This window comes from Delphinus delphis, chromosome 12, assembly GCF_949987515.2.
Source record: "Delphinus delphis chromosome 12, mDelDel1.2, whole genome shotgun sequence".
Lineage (NCBI taxonomy): Eukaryota > Metazoa > Chordata > Mammalia > Artiodactyla > Delphinidae > Delphinus > Delphinus delphis.
In genome coordinates, this window is record NC_082694.2 from 48,847,233 (window position 1) to 48,864,419 (window position 17,187).

Below are 17,187 nucleotides of genomic sequence, written 5' to 3' on the forward strand. Positions count from 1 at the left end.
GTCCTGGAAGTCTTCTTGCTCTTTGCTCCCTGAACCGAGAGCAAGCTCTGTTTCCAAAGTCACCTCTCCTGATTCCGTTGACACCACAAGCTCAGAAAACCCTCCTGTGCTGTCATTTTTAGAACGTCTGTTACATCTCACAGAGGCTCTCTGGGCTCACGTACTTGCTACCCAAGCGCATGAAGAAGATGACCCACTACCCTCTTTCTTCTGGGGTGTGTACACCGTAGGCAGGTGGCAGTTTACATGCTGTCGTTTTAGGCCTGTTTATGTGTTTCTAGTGTCATTTGCCCTTGCCCTTGAAAACTCTGGAAATTGACTGCCGGAGTCTCAAATCTGGCTTTAATACTTAGTGATTGTGTAACTTGAATGAGTTTCTTTATTTCATCTGTAAAATAGAGGTAATAGGAGTAATTGTTGTAGCCAGCAGGCAGGGCTTATGTTAAGGAGATGCTGCATTCAAAATGTTTAGCACAGGGAGTGGTCCATGATAAGTGGTCACTAAGCTATAGATGTTATTCTTATCCCCTCCTTTATTATGTGTTCTTGGACCTTCAGGGGCAAGGTTGGAAAGGATTTGAGGCCTGCTTAACCAAGGTCAAAATTTGGATCCAGCAAAATAACTGTCTGAGATACACACAAAGGGTTTTAGAAACCTCAGACATGTTGTAATTCTGTGGGAATGTAGCTTAATAGCCAAGGGAAGGAAGCCAAGCCTGAATCTTCGCTGAAGGGCACTTGACTCGTGTTTAACAGGCAAACTGGGGCATGCTTCCAGGCTCAGCTTTGGGGCATCTGCTGAGGGATGAGAAAGATGCTGTCTCCCACCTAGCAGACTCGCTCCTCCCCAGCACAGCACTGAGCCCTCGCTGACGTCAGCCCCCTTGGGAAGAGCTGTGAATGCAGGACAGAATCATAATAGCAAGGAAAGGAACTGGAAAAAGATTCAGAGAAACATCAAGGAGCAAGGAAATCACAGGCATCGTGATAATTAAAATTAGATAACCCAGAACTTCCCCAGACCTACATTTCTTACGTCACTGTCATCTTTTGTCCTACTTTCCCCTTTCTGTAGATCATAATCTGTCTTTCCTTAAAGATCTGAGTCAAACATGTATATATGGAAGAGCTTTCCTTGAGTGTCCTGTTTATAAAAAGAGAGAACTTCAGACTCTTTATACTGAATAGCCCTTCCTACCTTATGTAGCTATTTTTTCCCTTTATCCATTCATCAAACATTTATTAATGTGGTGACTTTAGACAAGAAATCAAGCTTAGCGCTGGGGATAAAATGTTGAACAACTTCAGTCTCTGTCCTCAAAGTGCTGCCTCTATACTATCTCCCCACCAGATTGTTGGATGAACCCCTAAAGCGCCGTGGACCCTTTCTTTGCTTCTTTTCAGCACATTGATCACTACTAGCCTTTGCACATATTTTGTCAGCCGTTATGTCAAAACTGTTCACCAAAAACAGAGACCTCTATGGAAGAAACCATGTTTGGTACAGAACACCCTCGATTCAGGACAGGAAATCAGAATATTTAGAGTATAGTGGGCTAATGCCAGTTGTCCAGGAGAATGCCATATAATGTCCCATGTTCTCATGGATTAGGGATGTAAAAGTGTTCAGATCATGGGAAAAGCTATGTATACTAACAGAATACTCTGGATTGTTTCATAGATACAACGGCATCACAGAAAGTAGTTCACAGGCAATGTTATAAAGAACCAGCATTTCATGGAGCTATATGAAACAGTGCATGTATTGTACAAGCACATTTTGTAACCATAGCACTGTAAAATTCTATCTTTGTGAATAGTAAATACAATCTTGATAAAATCTCCAATTGAGAATTTATCTAACGGTTCTGATTTAAAACTACATGTGAATAACTGATTTTTAGAATTAATTGAAAATGCTTTGGAAACATTCCACACTTACAAGGGCCTTTGAAGTTTGTAAAGTTTTAAAATTTATTTTATTATACTCAATACTTGAGCAGCAATGAACCTTACATAGTAATTGGCATATAACAGGTGCTGCATAAACATATCTATTCACTAGAGTATCCGTTCATTCACATTTGTGAAGAATCTGCTATATTCCAGGTACTGTTGGATGTGACAGGGTATAAAGCAGAATGGTTTCTGACTTCCCATGGAGTTTACAGTCTAATGGGTGAGAGAGACATATGCCTAGAGAACCAGCAGTAGTTAGACACCTGTCTATTTTCAGAACAGATAGGATGAATTTCTGATTAATCTGAGAAAATTAAGAGAAAATAAGTGAATGCAGAAAAACCAGTAAGTAGCTGAGAACATGCTAGAATGGAGATATGGTATCTGAACCATGGCACATAGTATGGTAAGGAATATGTGAAGGGGAACAAGGTAGACGGCAAGCACCCCAGGGTCGTACATCTCCTGCGTGCTCACATTTTTATACGGATTATACTCATTCTACACACTGCCATTAAAATATATGGTTTTATGAGGTACAGATTCTTTGAGTCCTTTTTGTGAAAGACCCAATACCACAGTTATTATTTGAGTTTAGCAATGCTATTTTTTATTATTCAGCATTGATCAGTAAGGCTCTAATTCTATTTTTTTCACAATACTGCATAGTGGGACATGAGGAACATGTGAAGAGCGGCTTCCTCACTTACAAGGTTTGCCTTTTGGTTTTCAAAAATGCCTATTGAATTCTGGATGTCATTTCTCAAGTTGTAGCTTTGCTAGAGCATGGTCTAGCATCAGCAGAACTGGATTTATGGCCTGGATGTGAGATGTGGGGAAACAGTTTACTGTGATATGCCCCAGCTTCCAGCAGGTTTGTTTGTAGGGATTTTGCTTACAGGTAAAATGCCTCATCTTTATTGAGTGCCAAGAACATAGTAGGCACTCAAAAAAAAAAAGAGAGAGAAAAAGAAAAGATAACTCTACCAGAATAATCATTATAATACTTTATTTCATTTACATTTATTTAATACTATCTTACCATGGTTGACACTGTTAACTTTGAAAAGAACATTCACATATTATCACAACTGATTCTCACAAGACTTTCCCAAACCTCAGTTTTATCTACCACATTCATAATTGTACCATATTTATATATTACCTATATTATCACTTAATATTTTCCATTTAAACTTAATTTACTTTTGAAATTAATCTCATCTTAAAGTAATATTATCCATAAAATTACAACTTTAATATGCTAGTTATTACTTTTTCCTTCCAAGTACACATCCAAATAAATATAACCTGGAAATTAAATGCAGTTCTTGAACCACCTAACAGCATCCACCACATCACCAGGGGTATGAGTCCCAATTTTCAAAATCACAGGGCAACTTTGTGAAATAGGTGCAACAAGGATTTTTATGTTCATTTCTCTAGTGAGACACTTGAGGCTCAGAGAAGTTAAGAAGGTTTTTATAGTAAAACACAGTCTATACGGCCAGATATGGAGAGATGGTGTCTCGCCTGAGGTCAGGGATCTGGATGAAGACAAATCTGGCATTGGAACCCAGCTTGCACACCTCCCTGTTGTAAATTCTTTCTAGCTACTCTCTCTTTTTGGAAGTTCTTTCTCCTAATACAGAACAGAAGCAATATGGTGGTACCACATGCAAGTATAATAATGATAGTCATGAATATTTGATTTACCTAGCATAAGCTAAGAACCCAATGTGTATTTTCATAAAGCTAGTTACAATGACAGGTGATTTATATTAAAATAAATATATATTAAAGTAAAATAATAGTACATTATTAAAAACATTTTATTACATATCTACCTAGACCTCTAAATTCCCACATCGTTTTCAGTAACTGTTGGGACATTCGCTTCTGTGTATCCGAAACCCTTCTGATTAGGGAAAGGGTAGCAAAACAGATATACACACTCTCACTTTCACTGGAATGGAAAGGAATTTGAGGTTAAAGCAAAACGACTTTTAGTGGAGGCATGCTATGGGGCTGCTAAGTAAGATTTCTTAGATATGTCCTTTGTGAGGAGAACTCCTTTGGTTAAGCCATTATTGACTCGTATTGAATAAGGCTTTGACCAATATATTCATTCATTCAATCCCAAAATTTTGAATATGTTCATACTATGTACCAGACACTATTCTAGGTTGGAATACAGTAGTGAAGAAAAGGGCTTTTTTTTTTTTTTTTTTTTTTTTACCTTTATGGAGCTTATACTGACTGTACTGTAAGGACCTAGACACTGAACAAATTTTAAAAATATATAATTTTTCTGTGGCTAGTATGTGTTTTTGAAAAAAATCAATGTCCCTGGGCCAGGAGAAGAAGAGGGTAGCAATTTCATTTAAGATGGTCACAGAGTTTTACACTGACGAGGTGACATGGGAACAAAAACCCGAAGAAGGTGAGGGAGTGATCCTGTGGCCACATTGAGGGAGATCATTCTGGGCAGACAGAGAGCAAGTGCAAACACTCTGAGGGATGAGCAGATCTGGGGGGTTCCAGAAATAGCCAAAAGGCCAGTGGGGCTGGAGCAAAGTAAGTAAGAGGAGGTGGATCCCAGGGGTAAGGGTCAGGGTCAGTTTGAGAAGGACTTTGGCTTCCTGTCCGGTAACGTATATGTCACCAGCCTGTTTTCTCCAGCAGAAAGAAAATCTGTGTGGCTCCGCTCTCAGAGGTGTTTAGGAATTGTCACTGCCTACCAGAGTGCCTGAATGGATGCTACCAAGTATAACTGAATGAATTCTCTTAGGAGACTGGTGCTTCCTCAGGTTACTGCTTTATGTTTCACTAAAACACAAGACTCATAATCGTCACTAAATTTGGCAGCATGAATGAATCATCTGAATGAGTTCAGTGATTCTCTTTCCTGATGCCCCATCAACAACCGACTAACGCACTGATTGAGAAGGAAATCATTCACTGAGTAGGTAGAAATGTCTGTGTGCTTGATACTTTTAATAATTTTGATTTCACTGAAAAAAAACTAGCTCCCTTTTATAAAGAGCACTGACTCTACTGGGTACTGAGTAAAGTACTTTGCATCTATCTATAAAATTTTAATTTTCACTATAATCCTATAGGGCAGGTATTGTTGTTAATTGTGGTTAAAACAAAAAGAACAACAACATAAAATTTACCATCTTAACCGTAACATAAGTGTACAGTTCAAGAGTGTTAAGCATATTCTTATTGTTGTGCAGCAGATCTCTAGAACTTTTTCATTTTGCAAAACTGTAACTCTATATCCATTAAACAGCTCTGCCTTTCCCCCTCCCCAGTGCCTGTTAACCACCATTCTACTTTCTGTTTCTATGTATTTGACTACTTTAGATACCTCATATAAGTGGAATCATATAGTATTTTTTTTTTTGACTGGCTTATTTCACTTAGGGGCAGGTTTTAAAAAAAAATGTTTGTTTTATTTAAATCCCAATTTTACACATGAAGAGACCAGTGTTTAGAAAGTTTAATTAACTTGCTTAAAGCCGTTCAGTTATTAAGTGGCACTGAGGGCTTGAATCCCAGTGTAATGATAAAACCCATGCACTTAACTACTTACTACTCCACTATTTCTCAAACCAGAATGCTCAGAATCTGTGGGAAGAGGGTGAGGTACGTAGATTTATTCTTGGGGACCTTTGAATTTTCTATTTCCTTTAAAAGTTTGCAACACTATTCCAGTGTGAGGAATGCAGTGCCACACCGAAGTGACAGAGCCTGTAGCTTGATGCCAGACGCAAGAACATCCTAAATTCCTCACTTATTACTTGTGTTTGACACACTGACCTTTCCATTTGTATGTGGGGCTGAGATTAAGAACTCTCTTTCACATTCATGTAGATATACTGTGATTGACCCAACCCATCAAGCTATGGTGACAGTATTGACGCTGACCATCTACTTACCAAGCCCAGACCACCCATTCATTTAGGTTTTCATCCTTGGGTCAGAGGAAACCCTTCAGTTAACAGAGGGAAACTTGATCTCCCTTGTTCCACCACCAGCACATTTCCAAGTCATTTGACGTCAAAATAAGAATAGTTCATCATATTCATCTTCTCTGCCAAGAGCTGTCCATGTGTTCCTTACTTTTTTCAGAAAAGAGCTAAGATAATTTAAATATTGTTAAACATAAAAGATAAATGTTGGGTGGTTGGTAGGAAATAAATAGAACATTCACGGTGACCACATTTTCCAAACCAAGGAAACCAGGACAGACGGGCTGACGGGTACAAGTGTATTTATGGGGTACGTGGAAGAGACTATTTGATCAAGGCTGACCTAGAAATATAGGAACATACGGTCACCCAGAAAACTTGGTATTCTCCATTTTTAGCATATTGAGTTTAAAGGATAATTGTTGGCTTGCCTTGAACAAAAGTAAAAGCACTTCCTTAGGGCAAGAGATCTTTGAAGCCATTAACTATGGGGATTGATGATGATGTTATCTCTAAATCAGACATTTTCAAGGACATATTAAGGTAGTGCACTGGGTAGACTTTTTCTTTCCATATACTTAGAAAGGGAAAAGGAGAATTAGAATATTGTCAATTGCATGGTTTCATTCAACAAACATTGACTGTGCTCCAGTCAAATGTCCAGCTCATCACTAGTTACTCGGGGTCAAGATGAAGCTTGTGTGAAGCTTGTGTGAAGCTTTTGTGTGCTGTAGCACACAAAATACAGTGGGACAGATACTTAGAGTAATTTTAATATAATATTCTGAGTATCATTATCTTACTTTTTCACATGTGCCAGGAGAGTGACTAAGCCTGGACAACTGGAAGATCATGAGGGCTGGGTTATCTGTTCTGGGTCTTAAACTTCAAATAAAATTTTACCTTGTGGCGAAGGACTTTCTAGATTTTGTGAACCTTAAGCCTAATGTCCTCAGTACCATACTTGGTGAACAGGAAGTGCTCAGTAACGTTTGGCTGCTTAGCCTTCGGACATGTGCTGAGTAACACTGTATGCCAGGTATTATGCTAGAGGCACTAAGATACAAGAGGTAACATGACCTAGTTTTTTAACCTCACTCAACATGGGTTCATTGTGGAAACAGGCAGGTAACTGCAGTACTCCACTGTTAGTCCTCTGATGGGATGGCAGATCCAGAGGGCGGTGTCAGGGAAGACTTCTCGGCCTTATACCAGTGAGTTTTGAAAGATGAATAGGTTAACCAGGTTAAAAGGTTGGGGAAGGGAGAGGTGACAAACACTGAATAAATAAGTGGATCAGAGAGAAAGGAGAGAAGAAAGAAATGGAGGAAGGGAGATAATATATACAAAGTGGCGCCTTCCTTGGGGAGGAAAAAGTTTACTGTGATTGGACTCTAGGGTTTTTTAAAGTGAGTAACAGGCAATGAAGTTATTAAGATACATGGGATCAGTTATGCTGGCCATTGTAAGGACTGGTAGGCGACTTAAACCCATATGATTCAAGCCAGGTAACTGGAAGCTACTGGAGGCATTTCTGGGTAAGTACTTATATGAACGTTTTAGACATAAATGCAACGCTAAAGGTATAAGTTGTTTTGATTTTTTTTCTTGACAGATCCCAAAGTGTGGTTAACAAAGAACTGAGAAGCTAGTTAGACTACATTTGTGTGTTAGTTTTACTAGTGGTTTTCCCTCTCTCTTCTCTGTTTCCTTTTTGCCATGTTTGTTTTATCCTATTTTGTCTTTTCTTCCATTTGCTAAGTAATTATTTTTATGCCCTATTTTTAGGGTTAGAATTTTGTTAGCCCCATAGAAAATCAATTTTTTTTATTATTATTATTATTTTTTTTGTGGTACGCGGGCCTCTCACTGTTGTGGCCTCTCCTCTCCCATTGCGGAGCACAGGCTCTGGATGCGCAGGCTCAGCGGCCATGGCTCACGGGCCCAGCCACTCCGCGGCATGTGGGATCTTCCCGGACCGGGGCACGAACCCATGTCCCCTGCATCGGCAGATGGACTCTCAACAACTGCGCCACCAGGGAAGCCCAATTTATGACTTTTAGAAATCAAAAAAACCATAACCTTTCTGTGATGGTATACCAGAGTAAAATTTTACTATGTATACAACATTTTTTTTTTAAGATGTCATTGCCCAACGTGGCCTAGCCCAAGTTCTAAAGCGTACCTAGTTTATAGTACCTAGTTCATAATCTTGGGTCTGCCTCTAAATAACTGTATGTTCTTAGATAAATAAGTACCCTGTCTGGGCTCTTAAATATAACCTAGTTTGGCTCCACCATTCCTCGCTAGATATCTTATTGCCTAAGACAAACAGCTGCCTGCCCTGTGCTTGGCATTCTCAAGAGACCTCCAGAGACTCCTGCTACTTCCTTTTCCTCATAACCATGACGTCCTCTCTTGTGATCCCACCAAAATCTCCTACTTCACTTTAAACCTATTTTTCCTTTTTGATTCCCTTTGCACCTAAAGAGATTGTCACAGAAAACGCTTGTTTAAGAGTTCGGCACATACTTATCTGTTGAAGACATATTTAAATTAAACCTCTTAGTTTTCTTTCACTGGGCTACAAATCTATCTTTTCTATCATTTACATATCTTACAGGAAGGTGAAATTTGGCCAAGTTGAATATTTTTGGCTTTAAATTATTTGAAGAGAGATGAATAAGCTCTTTATAAAAGTGGGAGTGGTAATACGAGTATTAATTATTATTTGGATTAGTCATTATCAGGCATTTGGTGTGTATAGATAAAAGATGCTGCCACATTAAACTGAAAAGTGTAGTCCAAGTAAGAATATTTCTCAGGTTTTTTATCTTTCTTTTTTTTTCTTTTAGCTCCTTATTTATTCTGGCCTGGTCTAGTGACATTCTGAGGCATTCTATTGGGCCTTTCCAAGTCTAAGCCTTAAGGCGGTCTGGCAGCTTCAATTTTTGCACTTTTGGGAGCCCTGCCCCACTACATAGAAGTTTGGTCTGGAAGAGACCATGTGGTGAGGTCACATAAGGAGAGACCCTGAGTCTACATGGAGAGAAGCCATGTGTCCCAGCTGTCCCCAAAGGTGCCACTCAGCCCAGCAGTTGCTTCAGCTCAGAACTTTGAATCTGGAGTGAGCAATGCAGAGGGGCAGGAGGTTTAGGACTTGTTCTGAAAGACCAGCATCTTGTTTCCAGTGGCAGCCTCTGAGACAAGGGCAAGAGTGGAGACTCAGTATCCAGTACAGACAGAATCTTCTTTTAATGCAATTTCTGGTCCCTCATTTTCCACTTAAAAGAAAAAAAAAAAGATGAAAAAATTTTTTTTCACCCATTTCTTCCATACCCACTTCCTGCCTCTGGCAACCACCAATCTGTTCTCTGTATCTATGAGCTTGGTTTTGTTTCTTGATTTTTTGTTTGTTTGTTTGACTAGATCCTGCATATAAGAGGGATCATATGGTGTTTGTCTTTCTCTGTCTGACTTATTTCACTTAGCATAATACCCTCCAAGTTCATCCATGTTCTTGCAAATGGCAAAATTTCATTTTTTATGGTTGAATAATATTCCCGTGTGTGTGTGTGTCTGTGTGTGTGGTACAATTTCTTTATCCATTCATCCTTTGATGGACACTTAAGTTACTTAAGTTGTTTCCATATCTTGGCTATTGTAAATGATGCTGCAAGGAACAAGGGGTGCGTACATCTTTTTGAGTTAGTGATTGCATTTTCTTCAGGTAAATACCCAGAAGTGGAATTGCTGGATCATATGGTAGTTTCTTTCCTTCCTTCCTTCCTTCCTTCCTTCCTTCCTTCCTTCCTTTTTTAAGAAACCTCCATACTGTTCTCCATAGTGGCTGTACCAATTTACATTCCCACCAACAGTGTGCAAGAGTTCCCTTTTCTCCACCTCATCACCAACACTTGTTATTTCTTGTCTTTTTGATAATAGCCATTCTAACAGGTGCATTTGGTCTTAACAGTGCTCTAGACAGTGTAGGAACTGGGAATATAGCCCAAGACACAAGCCCTTCTGCTCAGGGACATAATCATGAGAGGGAGATGAGTAGCCTCTTGCCCAGTGTATGTCTTCATCCTTCCTTCACTTGTATTTTTTGGTCCTCTTAGCTTTCTCTTCCAGCATCTATTGGAGACATTGGTGAGTTAGAATTTTCTTGTAAACCATTCCTCTCAATTTTATCTCTAGAGGAAATAATATTGTTACCTATGTCAATCAAGTAACCACTAAAAGTAATTATATTTTTAGACTATAATTAACTGATTAACACCAATGTGCTGAATTAATGTATGATTATCTTTAAATTCTCTTTTTTTCTAAACATATCAAAATCAGGATTCCTCTAACTGTCTTTGTATATGGGTGTGGGTATGGGCATTTAGTGGAAGATTGGATGCTATCAATAAACAACAGAGCTAAATTTGTAAATTAGATCCAGAACCATGCTTTGGGGAATTTTCATCTCTGAATTATTAATTTTCAGGTCTGTTTTGTAAGTCCTTTTTCATTCTTTCAAGATGTGGACATGAGTTTTCTTCTGGGAATATGAAGTTTAGGCATGATTTAATTCTCTAAGTGTTTACTGAATATTTATTATATGCAATTAGGTATCCTAAAATCTGCAGGGGATATAAAGAAGAATAAGATCTGTTTTCAAACCCCTTGGGAAAAGAGCATTGCAAGAGGGAATATAAAGCAAATGACTTGGAGCAGAAAATGTCTTTTTACATCAAAACATTGTCTTAAAAACCCACCAGCAGAAAATATAACCATCTCATGCTAACTCTCGTTATCTAAAGTTTCTACACTGCCATCTTTCCTATTTAGATCTCAGGCAAGGATGTGCCTGACATTTTCACCGGGTCTCCAGTGGTGGGATTATTTATACTAACCCAGTCATATTTTCCTTCTAGTTTCTCCTTCATATTGCATGCACATCTGTGGAAAAGTTGGGTGACAGTAGCGCAACCTGGGTGAATCTTGTTATATTCATCATACGTGGAGCTCCCAGCTCACTTCCCCCACCCTCACTCTCCAGATTAGATCACGACTCTTTGTGACTTTGTGGTCTCTTTAGGAATCCAATACAGGCTTTCCTTATTTAGCAGTGCTACCCTAGCAGCACAAAATATAAAATGAAATCAGTCCCCTCCCAGACTTCCTAGTCTCTGAAGACATTAGCTGAGAATCAGTTTTCCTCCCAGCCCTGTAAATTGCATGGCAGCTGGCCTGCATTAGAAGGTGATACAAAACTAGGCATCTCATTTCACTCTACCCACAATTTAGTGAGTAGGGTTTATGTTACTAAGATTAGGGTCATTTGACTTCAGTAAAATATTAATTTCTTGAACGATCTCTGTAAAGGAGCATGTCAAAATGGGAAATTCAGCTTAAGGGAAAAGAAGTCTGAAAATGCCACAAGTGCTCGAGGTAAAGAAGTGATAGTTTCATGTTATCTAATCCAGGGCTAAGCCCAGATGCCCTCAGTGGTGAGAGCGAGTCTGGGAGAGTGAGTGGTGGGAGGGTGGATTTAACCTTCTTAAAATTGTCATCGCCACCTCTCTAGTGACCTCAAAACAAAATAATTAGAGTGTAATTCCTTGCTCTGAACAATTTGCATCTCCTCATCTGTATCTAGAGTGTAAATAAAAATGAGTTGCACATTTTGCTGTTTCTGTACACTGTAACGCACAGTGCAGTACTGTGGTGGATACACGAGCCTGCACGCTTGATAAAATTGAGTGGAACTAAGTACGCACAGACCCACAGATACACACACAAATGAGTACGAAAGAGTCGGAAATCCCTGTATTAGATAGGTGGGTTGGATCGATGTCAATATCCCGGTCGTGATATTGTACTACATTTTTTCAAGATGCTAGTATTAGTGGTAGTGAGCAATAGGAAAGTGAACAGTAGGTATGTAGCATCTCTCTGTACTTTCTTACCACTACATGTGAAGCTGCCGCTATCTCAAAGCAAATTTTATTTTTAAAGTTATGAGCTTGTTATGCAAATGCAGCTTCAAAACAAGTCTCGTACGCAACCGCTTTCAAACATTGTGGACCCTAACCCTTCCTATATGACATTCTGGAACTGATATCCTGAGCCCTGGACACTATTCTCCTGCTGTAGACAAATATCTAAAAAGTGATTTGTGAGAAATAGAGGGCTCTCAGAAGGAAAAACCCAAGAAAAATCTGGAACATTGAATTCAATGTTGGAATAGGAGATGTTCAGGGCCATTGTGTTCTTTTTAATATTCTTCATGAACTTGTCATCCTGAGGCTTCATGATGAGGCTTTATGAACTTGTCACGGGATGGGTAGCACCAAATTTTAGCCTTTAATGATTTTTAAAAGTTAAGAAAAAATAATTTCTCTTTTGCTCAATTTAGATTTCAATTTTCCTAGCTTTTAATCTACATTTAAATATGATTTAGGAAACTCAGGCCAGAGTTCTTAATCCCTACTAATGCACAAATGCCCAAATAAAAAAGTAACTAGATCACATTATTGCATACTATAGATGAGCTTATTGGTTAGTAACTGTTTTAACAATCTCTCCCATCTCCTAAAAACTTGGGTTTCCCAATAAAGTATAGCTATTCTGTATTTCTGTGCCTTCAATTTAGTTTTTTCCTTCAGAAAGACATACTATTGGGCATCTATAAAAAATTATATCAGCCAGATACTATTACCATTCCATATATACTATGGCAGTTTTCCTTATATTTGTTCCAAATCTTTAGTTACAACAATAGATATAATATCCTGCATAGTCTCATTAATTGGTATTTTAAATACTATTCAGCCTAGCCATGGGTAGCCATAAAACTAATTTTTTTTTTTTTTTTCCGGTACGCGGGCCTCTCACTGTTGTGGCCTCTCCTGTTGCGGAGCACAGGCTCCGGACGCGCAGGCTCAGCGGCCATGGCTCACGGGCCCAGCCGCTCCGCGGCATGTGGGATCTTCCCGGACCGGGGCACGAACCCTTGTCCCCTGCATCGGCAGGCGGACTCTCAACCACTGTGCCACCAGGGAAGCCCCATAAAACTAATTATTAATGTTCTTCAGCTAAACGTTTAGTTAAGGTAAAACTGGAACTCCTTGCATCATGTGATATTAGGAACCAAAATATGGAATGCTATTGCGCACTAATGTTAAAGCAAAATCAATCTTAAAAGTCCACTTAAATAGTTTTAACAGTTAACTATTTTCAGATAAATCTTCAGCTAGTATATATGAAGCTCATAATTATCTATTGTAGTGATAAGGCTTATTTTATATTCACAGATATTAACAACATTTTATATGGGATCTCAAATCTTTCACTTGTGCTAGTAACAGAGAAAAATGAACAAGTTTGAATTTCATATCTTATTTCTCCACACCATTCTCAGAGTTCTTCATCAGCTGGCATTATTTATTCATTGATTTCTCTATGTGAAGTATCACACTGAGAATAGTTTGGAAGTGAAAAAATGCTGAGATTAGGAAATGTAATAATGGTTCAGAATATTCACAACCAATAGGTGGTAGCTTATCACTTGCTATGATGGTAATATAGAAACAAATTCTGGGTGAGAATATGGCTGCTGACCACAAAAGGAGCTTATTATTAAAATGGCAGAAAGGATTAGCAAGCGTGTAATAAATTCTATCATAGAGGTATGGTATTTACAAGTTACAGCTCCAAAGAATGGCTACTTAATCACAGAGGAGCTAGGCAACGGGGTAAGGAGAGAGAAGGCCAGAGGGAACAGAATGAGAAAATAAAAAGGTCACTGGGAAAGCCTTCTTTTAGGAGGAGGAGTTGGCAGTGCTTTCAAAAGAGAGCTACTGTCATTCAGTTCCTGACCAAGCTGGATGCAAACAGATTCAGTGTTTGCAATGCAAGACCTGCATCTATTTACATAGAATATATAAAGGAAATGTGGAGGCATGTTGAAGGTTTGTGTATGTGTCTGTGAGCGTTTGTGTGTGTGTGTGTGTCTGATAATTAGTGAAAGTGAGGCTATTGAATTTAAAGTTACAAGTAAGAATTTTTTTCTTCAGGTAGCTTAAAACCAAAGCTATTCTGGAGACCTAAGATGCACAATATAAGGAGAGAAAAAAGAAGATTAAAAGCTTGATTCAACAGGAAGGCAATCAGGAATGCACTGGTCTTAGTTTGAAATGCAGATATAAAAAGTGCTACTAAGTGTTTTTGACTGTGTTTTTGCTTTCTGTTTTTTCTTTTTGCATTAGACCCCAGAATATATAACACTGTCAAAAATAGCCAGTAAGGTCTATGACTAAGAAAGAAATATACTAGGAATTTTGTCACTAAAGTAACTAAAAACAACAATATACAAAATGTGATTATAAAGTAATAACACTAATTCTATAATCCATATATAAATTTTCAGTCACCCTCACAGCTTAAACTCTATGTAGGTGGATATCTCTTTAGAAAATAGTCTTCTGTAAATATGTATATGAAGAATGCACTGGTAAGTCCTATTAATAATTAACTTGTTTTCTCTCCCTCTTTCTTTTCCTCTTACTCTCTCCTTTTCTTCCTCCCTCTCCCACCCCTCTCTGTTTCTCTCATTCTCTCCCTCTCTGTTTTTCACATGTTTTATAAAGATTATTTTCCTATGCTGGCTTTAAGCAAGGTCTATAGGTTAGAACCATTTCTTTAAAAAGACCTGCCATTATTTACCATTTTTAGATGCAATTTAACTTTTGGTTATGACAGAGGGCAGTTATATTTGAAGGAAGTAATGCTTTGCCTCTAAAGAAAAATTTGCTGATGAAATAATTCTGCTGTTATAGGGAAGCATGGCTATTAATGCATTGAATAAATATTTATTGAGCACTTTTTACAGAACAACCACTGCACAGGGAAAAAAGGGTAAAAAGCAAAATAGCTGTGGGCTCTGCCCTCATAGAATGTGCCTCTAGCAACATATTCTGGATAATCCAAAAAAAATTGATAAAGTCTAATATCTATTTTTAGGATTTGTAAATTGCTAGTTTTCTAAACGTTATTCCACTCTCTTGTCAATAAAATTAGACAGTGAAAAGAGAGATCAGAATTCTCTGGTCCGCAGATGTAAAATAGATAGCTAGTGGGAAGCAGCTTGCATAGCACAGGAAGATCAGCTTGGTGCTTTGTGACCACCTAGAGGGGTGGGATAGGGAGGGTGGAAAGGAGAAGCAAGGGGGAGGAGATATGAGGATATATGTATATGTATAGCTGATTCACTTTGTTATACAGCAGAAACTAACACACCATTGTAAAGCAATTATACTCCAATAAACATGTTAAAAAAAAAAAAAGAATTCTTGGGTCCACACAACTATAGCCATGCAGAACCTATCATTAAAGAGCGTGCAGTATTGGGACCCAGGAAGTAGGCGCCTGCACAGAGCTTTTTGCCTCTAGGAAGCATCTCTTCCTGGCTCCCATGTGTCCTGCCCAGGGCCCACCGCTAGACCATATAGTGCCCTCTGGAGAAGATGCAGCCCAGCACCAGGGTTCATGCTGGGGACTGGATTTCAGGCTGATTGTACAGCTGTGCACACAGACCTCTTTACTCACTCCACGTCACGCTTCAGGGAAGCTCAGTTACTGAGTATTCCTATTAAACACAATATGTACCCAGAATGCTTTTAATGATAGGGAAAAACACTGAATCTCAAAGATCGACCGTAACAGAATTCTCAAATGTATCTTTCAAACCACCAGAAAGGGAATGTAGACATCATTTAATACAAAACATTAGAAATTAAGTCTTTAAAATATGTCTCTGGCAACCGGTTCTATCTCACGTGGCAATACCTCTTATAAGCCTAAGTGTTTTGGTGGTGTTTTGCTCTAATCCATCCCAGTGAGCACTCTCTGAGAGCATATGTGTGCAATACATTATCTCTGGGAGAGGCTGTGGTGCTCACGTAGCAGTCCATGGTCCAGAGTGTACAGGGCAGAAGCCAAAGCACAGGGATCCCCTGATGCAGTGGCTGCCAGCGATCAAGGCAAGGGCGCTGCACAATTTGTGGGGTGTGAAAGGAACCTAGAATCCTGTTGGCTGTCAGCAAATGTTAAATAAAAGTCCAGAGGGCTATAGTGTCCTCCTCAATGTGCTCAACAGCACAATAGGATAATTCACTTTGTGCCATTCCCTTTTGGAAACCACCCTTCTTGCTTGATTTTGTAGAGTGCTTTTGGGTGACGTTAATATTTGGATTTCTCTCCTGAGTAGATACTAGGAGACCTGAGAGAGCTGGAGCAATATGATGTTACAGTTTGATACTTCCTTTATGTATGCATCTGACCTCATCTGTTTGAAGTTAATTTGATTTTGCCTGCATAGCAAAGGAGCCTTGGGAGATGATTTTTTATTAGAGATATGCTGAATCATTTAGTTTCTAAACTTGCAAACTGGAGGAAATTGAAAAGTCCTTGAAGACTGGAGCTTTTGGTGCATATCCAAATTTCACATCAGATCATTTTTCTTGACAAAAGCCAATATCTCAAGCAGTTTTGAGAGACATCCTCTTATAATCATTTGACAATTTAAGTGAACTTGTAAGGTGTCCACCAGTTTATTTTTTTTCTATTGGTTAGATAACATTTTGGACTGCTTCCTTTTACTGACATTCTACGTGCACAGGGTTTCTAATTTCTTCCTTGGTGTTCCTTTATTGACTCAAATCTTCTATCAGTATATTAAGGCCTTATAAGGCCCAGTGCTATGTACACATACTAGGAGAAACCACTGGAGGTAGTTTTTGCATAGGCAACAACACAAATAAAGGAAATTTCGACAGGGCATGTTTGTTATATGATAATATGATGCCATTATCTATACATATAATGCTTCAGGGTTGCTTATAGCAAAAGTCACTCAATTGATTGTGGAATCACTTGTCATAAAACCCTTGATGACAGTTATTCCTTCACTGAAGATGCAGTGCCCTGTATATAACCTTTCTTACTGGGCCAGTCATATTGTATTTTATACAAGTCTAGTGTTGCTAGATTCATTAGAGCAGTGGGTGTTATCTTCTCGCCTTCAGGAAATACCAGAAGAGTTTATTAAGAGAGGTAATCCTTGTGCTTGATCTGTGGCTTAATGGCCAGCCATCTTTTATGTGTGTAGTTGCAGAGAAGTGCAGTTGAGAAAAATTACCCTGCTATTTCTCCCCCATGATTTCAAAAGTAGCTTTTACATCCATGTGCACTTACT

At 38.7% G+C, this 17,187-nt stretch overlaps 1 protein-coding gene across 18 annotated transcripts in view; it reads left to right on the forward strand.

The window, feature by feature from the left end:
- The window catches only part of NRXN1 (neurexin 1), a 1,121,172-nt gene that overhangs the window by 458,952 nt on the left and 645,033 nt on the right, over nucleotides 1-17,187 (forward strand). The window lies entirely within an intron of this gene.